The sequence below is a fragment of the Marmota flaviventris genome, chromosome 19 (genome assembly GCF_047511675.1).
Source record: "Marmota flaviventris isolate mMarFla1 chromosome 19, mMarFla1.hap1, whole genome shotgun sequence".
Taxonomy (NCBI): domain Eukaryota; kingdom Metazoa; phylum Chordata; class Mammalia; order Rodentia; family Sciuridae; genus Marmota; species Marmota flaviventris.
The window spans coordinates 36,501,551-36,509,100 of record NC_092516.1 but is presented as its reverse complement, the minus strand read 5'-3'; the positions used below and the strand labels follow the sequence as shown (position 1 = coordinate 36,509,100).

The window sequence follows — 7,550 nt, the reverse complement described above, 5'->3', positions numbered from 1 at the left end:
AATGTTTCATTTATAGAGAAGTTGGGCAGCACTTAAGGACTTACCAGGCATCCTTTTTTTTTTTTTTTTTTGGTACCGGGATCGAAACCAGGTGCACTTAACCACTGAGCCACATTAACCCTCTTTATATTTCATTTTGAGTCAGGGTCTCGCTAAGTTGCTGAGGCTGGCTTTGAGCTCGTGCTCCTCCTGCCTCAGCCTCCCCAGCTGCTGGGATTACAGGTGTGCGCCGCCCCTCTCGGCCCTACCAAGCATCTTTAACAAGGGATAACATCCTATCGTTTTGTCTCATGACTTTTGGAAAAATAAAGATCTTTTTATATTATTTTCTGTTCTTTTAGGTTTAACTTCACCATTTGCACGTTGCAGGAAGCAGTCTAAGAGACGTGGCATTTCATCATGAATTTGTATTAACTTGGAGAAATTTATCTTAAATCTTTGATTCATACTCCCTCCATTTTCCCGTTTGGGACTTGATTTTCTTGATTCGGGTAACTTCTATGATTCAGATGAAATGAACATCCTTGCATTTAGTGTTTTCTACTCTTGCCTACTGTTTTCCCCAGGTGATTGTTCAGGATTTTGAGTAGTTGTTTTTCTGAGAATTCTTTAAAATCCTGAGATCTTCAATTATCAGATTGTGAAGTAAATAAATCACGTTTTTAGTTTCAGGACACAGCAATTTCCTATGACAAACCCATTTATTGTCATAGAAACTTTATCAGATGAGTAAACAGGTTTTATCTTTTCATTGTATTTTGGCAGAGTCAAGTATAGTGTTGGTTAACTGAAGTCTAAAGACTCACACCTTTTAAGTGCCTGAGGTGAAAGTAGGACAGATTTGCACTGTATATTTTAGTATTTGTTATGGCTTGAATATGAGTGTACCACCCAAAGCTCATAAGACAATGTAACCGTGTTCACAGGTGAAGCAATTAGATTGAGAGCTGTTACATGATCAGTGGGTTAATCCACTTGATGAATTAAACATTTGAAAGGATTGCTGTACTGGTGTTAACTGTAGGTAGGTGGGGCATGACTGGAGGAAGTGGGTCACTAGGGGTGACCTGCCTTTGGAGTGTGTGTGTGTGTATGTGTGTATGTATGTGTGTGTGTGTATATATATATATATATATATATTTTTTTAATATTTACTTTTAGTTATAGGTGGACACATCTTTATTTTATTTTATTGTGGTGCTGAGGATGGAAGCCAGTGCCTCATGCATGCTAGGCGAGCGCTTTACTTCTGAGCCACAATCCCAGCCCCTGGGATTTATATTTTGTCCCTGGCATCTCACCCACTCTCTGCTTCCTGGCTGCCATGAATTGAGCATCACAACCACCAGGATATTCTGTTTCACCTGGGGCTCAGAATAATGGAGTGGCAGACCATGGGCTGAGACCTCTGTTATCAAGAGCCTGAAATAAAAATTTCCTCCTTTAAGTTATGCTTGTCAGGGATTTTGGTAACAGTGACAAAAAGCTGATTAATAGTTTTATTAAAAATTATCCTTGGGTTGGGCTGGGGATGTGGCTCAAGCGGTAGCGCGCTCGCCTGGTTTGCGTGCAGCCCGGGTTCGATCCTCAGCACCACATACAAACAAAGATGTTGTGCCCGCCGATAACTAAAAAAAAAATAAAAATAAATAAATGTTAAAAAAAAATTATCCTTGGGTGGGATTGTGGCTCAGCGGTAGAGCACTACAACGTGCTGGGTTCAATCCTCAGCACCACATAAAAATAAATAAATAAACAAACAAAAAATCAAATAAAGGTATTGTGTCCAACTATAACTAACTAAATAACTAACTAAATATATTTTTTTAAATTTATCTTTGCTTTGTCATTTAAAACGATTAGTGCTGTGTTGCAACTTGCTTTTAAATTTGCAGGTATAAAAGCAGGCAATACTTCAAACTTGCATGATAAACACCTAAAGAACCTATGCAAGATTCCTCACTGTAGCTGGGCAAGGTGATATACACCTGTAATACCAGTGACTAAGGAGGCTGAATCGGGAGGATCTCAAGTTTGAGATCAGCCTCAGAAACTTAGTGAGATACTGTCTCAAAATAAAAACTTCTTTAAAAAGGTCTGGGGGGGGGGCTGGGGTTGTGGCTCAGTGATAGAGCACCCGCCTAGCACGTGTGAGGACCTGGGTTTGATCCTTAGCACCACATAAAAACAAATAAACAAAATAAAGGTATTGTGTACAACTAAAAAATAAATATTAAAAGAAAAAAGGTCTGGGGGAAGCTGGGCCTTGTGGTGCATGCCCATAATCCCAGCAGCTCAGGAGGCTGAGGCAGGAGGATAGCAAGTTTGAGGCTAGCATCTACAATTTAGGCTGTAAGCAACTTAGTGAGACCCTGTCTCTAAGTAAAAAAATAAAGAGGCCTGGGGATGTGGCTCAGTGGTTGAGCACCCCTGGGTCCAATCCCCAGTACAAAAAGGGCTGGGGATGTAGCTAAGTGGTATAGTAGGGGTTTGAACCCCAATAATATAAAGTATACTTACATTGTAAAGGTTAACTCAGATAGGTGGGAGGGCCCATTCTAGGCAGGTGTTCAGGGTACCTGAAAATTCCACATCTGACCACTAGAGGGCAAAACAACAAAAATCCCTGGTGAAGCCCAGACCTGGATTCCAGCTCAGGTACCCTCCTTAATAAGATGTCATCCTAATTGACCACAAAAAAATGGTGGTGACATCTTAGCCAATTTTATTTTCACTTGGGAATAAGGACTACAGGAGGCTTTCACATGCTGAGGTTCCAAATCTTGTTCTGTGTATGGTGCTTTACAGTGAGTGACCCCAGTTTGTGTTATTTACATGCATGAAGACAGGTATAAACCCCCTTTCCCCCAGTCTGGGCAGCAAGTGGTTGGCTTGACCTACTGCCACTGGAATTCCCACCCTTCCTGCATACTCTGAATTGTCCAAGGAGGATGAAAACAGACCACACCCACTAAACCAAGATTAGGATGCTGAGAAAAAAATGTAGACTGCTACATAAAGCAAAAACATGGAAGCAATGGGCTGGGGTTGTGGTTCAGCGGTACAGCGCTTGCCTGGCATGTCCAAGGCCCTGGGTTCAAACCTCAGCACCCCATATAAATAAATAAAATAAAGACATTGTGTCTAACAACAACTAAAGAATAAATATTAAAAAAAACATGAAGCAAAAGGGGAAATAATATGAGGATTAAACTATGCGATTATGCTGCCAATTCAGAAAGCTGTTACGATCCACATAAATAAATGTACAACTCTTCCAGCTCCTTTCCCCCACAAGACAATTTAAGGCAGGAAGTAAAAATACTATATCCTCCCTGTGGTAAGCACTGTTAGTGTTCAACACTTTCATATTGATGGTGGATCAGGTAAAATCAAAGTCATATACTTATGCATAAATCGAAGAAGTGTTACAAATCAATATAATGGCAAAATCGAGAGGAGGAATTCTAGTATTTCCACAAAATAGAGAAAAAGTTTTCCAGATAATGTGAAATGCTTGCAGGCTGAAAGAGCTTTTGCTATCAAATGAAAACAAATCACACCAACATAGAATGTTTAAAAGTCTAATTCGACAGCATATAAATAAATAAAATAAAGGTCCACCAACAACTAATAAAAAGTCTAATTCATAAAAAATTCTGTGTTTATTAAAGCATTTTATTTAGGATAATAACATAAGTCATGCAAGAGCTCAGTTAAAAACAAAGAATATTAGGAATGGTAATTGGTGCTTTCAATTTAAAAAGAATTGTAAATCACTTTACTATCCAATATTGATAGGAAAAATCATTAGAATCTGAGTATGGACATGGTTGTGGCAATCTTTTGGGAACTGCAAATGAAAGTGATAGATAAGTTGTGCTCTGTTTCTCAGAAAAGTAGGGTCTCATATCCAAAGTAATCATTACAGTCCCTCCAGTCACACTTGGATAGCAAGCAGTCCAGAGCCCTTGCCAGTGAGTTCTTTGGAACTCTTGGGGAAGTCTTAAGGGAGAAGAGCAGGCTCCTTTGGCAACTCTTAGTTGACACCCCATCTACATTCAGAACCTTAAAATTTTGGTTCTGAGGGACTTGCAAGTCACCAACACTAACCTTAAATGTAGTGTTGTGATGTCCACGGAAGGATTTCCACGGCTGGCAGAAATAAACTTGGACAGATGTACAAAATTCAACATACTGTCTCAGATTTCAAACAAATATGACTCATCTTTTGGCAAAAAATAAATGTAGTGGAATTCAAATTTGATAGATGTTAGAATAGATAATTTACCAACTGCCAAGAAGTACGATTTCATTGTAGACACACTCAACCTTCAAGAAGGTTTTTTTTTTTTTAAAGTCTGCACTTACTCATTGTAAAATCATGACTTTTGAAACTACCCCAATTAAACTGCACACTGAATTTATTAATACAGAAGGGTATGGAAAACAACAACCCGCAGGGAGAAAAGGAAAGTAATGGGCTCTGGACTTTCACAATTTCCCATTCTACAACTATTTCTCTGACTGCCCAGCCCACATATTCTGCTATGATTAAGTCTCACTTAACTCTATAAAAATCAGATCCCTATTGTAACCAGTTGCCATTTTCCTCCTGAAAAAGTGCCCCTCCGTTGCTTAATAAAGCATAGGGGGGTCCCTCAAGATCTGTCCCCTTGTGTGTGTCTGTGTGTGTGTGTGTGTGTTTGCTTTCAAATACAGCATTAAGTTTCTTTGTGTTAAAAAAAAAAAAAGATAAGGCAAGATGCATTGGACAGAAATCTTCTGGTTCTTTTCCTCTGCATTCTTAAGGACCACTGATGACTGCAACAAGAGTTAAGTTTCTGATTTTCCACATTGAGCATCTGGTCCCTTTGCTGTGGTAAGAATTGTGTCCCTGGACATTGATGGTCTTTGGCACTTAGGCTGGCAAACTGAGCTAGAATTGCAAAGAAAGGGGAGAAACAATCGGTTACTGAAGTTGACAAGCTCAGTTTCTTGAGCTAACCCTAAACGTGACCTTGGTGAGGCATGGCCACAGGTGTTCTTTTTCGTTTGTGTGTGCTGTTTTTTTTTTTTTTTTTTTTTCTTTTGCAGTCGAAGCGCATTCGTTGTGCCATCTGGAAAAGCCACGGTTTCGGTCTTCTTTCCTTTCCTTGGAAAGCAATGCTGGGCATCTGGAATAGCCTAGACTTTGAGGGGGAACTTCTTCTAGCATCTTGGTTCAGTGAATAGGACACATTCTCTCCTTCATGTCACAACTCGAGGCTCTGTGCAAAGAGAGGACCTTGGCTCCTTCAGGAGAGACAGATGGGGGGCAGCAGTCACTGGGACTGCCGGGACTTCTGCCTGCACTCCTCCCTCCCCCCCCGCCCCCCCCCCCACTTATGCTCCAGTGTCTCCAGGTGTGTCAACCTCCAGGAGCACCTCAGATCTTTGACTTTCCCTCTCAGATCTGTCCTTGCAGAATCAAGCCGTGTAGTGAGGACAAGTCTCTTATTGCCTCATTCGATGGAGGAATCTTGGGCTTGACGTGGGCTTCATCAAGGTCTCGGCTGGTTGGTGGGCACTTCCAGGCCAGCATGCCTTCCACTGTATTCCACTCAAGTCACAGTTTCTTAATAAAATACCCCTTTGAGCAGCGCCACTCAAGTTTCTACAAAGTCCAGCCATGCTGACTGCATTCGTTATTCAGAGAATCCTATGGATTTTATGATCTTAAGTGGTTAAAAGAGTACGAAAACAGATGAGTGTTGTAGAGCAGAATTTCTTTTTCAGCTGACATTTAAATGATGGCAGATGTTTTCATTTGGATTTGAAGTTCATTCACCCTGAGACTCCCACTTATTCGTTCACTGCTAGAAACATGTAGGTGGGGAAGGCCTAATGGGACAGCCTCCCATGAGGTGTCCTGGGAGGTTTCTAGGTAGGTTTTTATGCAGGAGATTTCTGCCACGGTAGGCCAGATCACTCAACAACTCTGCTTGCATTTTCTTTTTCTTTTCCTTTTAAAAAATAGGTTTTTTTTTTAGTTGTAGATGGACACAATATATTTATTTATTTGCTTTTATTTTTATATGGTGCCAGGGATCAAACCCAGTGCCTCACGAAGGGAAGGCTAGGGAAGCGCTCGGCCACTGAGCCACAGCCCTGGCCCCAGTGCTTGCATTTTCCATCCCCAGATCTGCACCTGTTTCCACATCTTCCATGTTTTCCAAGAGCAGCAGAAAATGAGTAAATCCCTGCTCAGTTTTTCTATTCATGTGTTTTCTCTACTTTTGCTTACAATACTCCATAGGAGTCAAATAAGTGTTCAAATCTGAAAATGGGAAAATAGAAATAGTTAAAAATATGGTCAACTACAATGGTTATTTTTATCCTTTCCCCCTTACTCTCTCCTTGTTACCATTATTACAGTTTTGGGGGTTGTTTTTGTTTCTTTGGACTCTTGCAGAAACTCCCATTCTCTACTACTTCTTTCCTTCACTGGCTCAAGTGCATTTTCTGCCTTGAGTATTTCTCCTAAAACCATAATTTGATCATGCTGCCTCCATGTGGAAAGCACTTCAGAGGTTCCCTGAGTGACCAGGAAAACTAGGTTATCATTAAACTGGGAGTGGGAAATGGTGAAAAATCAGGTTTGAAAAAAAGGCCAGAATTGGATTTTAGCCATTTTGAGTCAGCTGTGTTAGCATGAGGTAAAGCAGAGATAGCAAGAGGGCAGGGATTGTGTTGGGACTTCAGTGGACAGCCTGCGCTGGAAATCAGCATGGAAAGCTGTGTTGGGAGGTGGACAAGGAGGTGAGCCCAGGACTCTCCCATGTGCAAAGTGCTACAGAAGGTGGGACTGGGTGGGGCTGGTGGTAAGGCCAGCGTGAGGACCAGAGGCATGAAGTTTTAGGAGCCAAGGAAATGAAAAGATCTGGGAATTAGAGGAGAACTGTATCAAATGCTGTTCACAGTCAAGCCCAAGGACAGAACTGGCCATGGGATTCAGTCCTGGGGAGGTCCTGTGACTCCTTGAGGATTTGTTTAGCTGGGTCTTGAAGGGTTTGAGAGAGTGGTACAATTGGATTTGATCTATTCATAATTTTAAATAATTGTTGACCCAATGGGAAAAGAGGATTTGGTCAGTAGCTATAGGAGTTGAGGTCAAGAAAATATTGTTTAGTTTTGATATGATGGGAGGAATAAGAATGGGGATGAGCCAGCAGAGAAGGAAAATCTTTTGACTTACTTGTGTTTTATGCTCTCCTAATTGGAAAGTGATAAGCCAGGAGTAGACACGTCACTGACAATGGTGGTATGCACAAAGCTGCATTAAGTCCTCTCTATGGAGCCCCTGCTTTCTGCTGATGGTTCAGGATGTGATGGGGACCATCACCATCTTACTGTAGAGGTGATGATAGTAAAGGATGCAGTTATAGTGCTGGTGGGAGTTTTTGTGAATGGGACAGTTTGCTCAGAGGATGCACATTAAAAGTCAGTTTACAGGTAAGCTCTATATCCCTTACCAGGAAGGCATTTCTCCTCTTCTGGAATGTGTTAAT

The 7,550-nt window shown here is 41.2% G+C and overlaps 1 protein-coding gene and 1 long non-coding RNA gene across 2 annotated transcripts in view; one reads left to right on the top strand and one right to left on the bottom strand.

Moving 5' to 3' along the window:
- The window catches only part of LOC139702950 (diacylglycerol lipase-beta-like), a 51,912-nt gene that overhangs the window by 34,605 nt on the left and 9,757 nt on the right, over positions 1–7,550 (top strand). The window lies entirely within an intron of this gene.
- The window catches only part of LOC139702951 (uncharacterized), a 37,779-nt gene continuing 33,870 nt past the window's right edge, over positions 3,642–7,550 (bottom strand). The window contains exon 5 of the long non-coding RNA XR_011705521.1: positions 3,642–6,319. This is a non-coding gene — a long non-coding RNA (uncharacterized lncRNA). The remainder of the gene's footprint in view (positions 6,320–7,550) is intronic.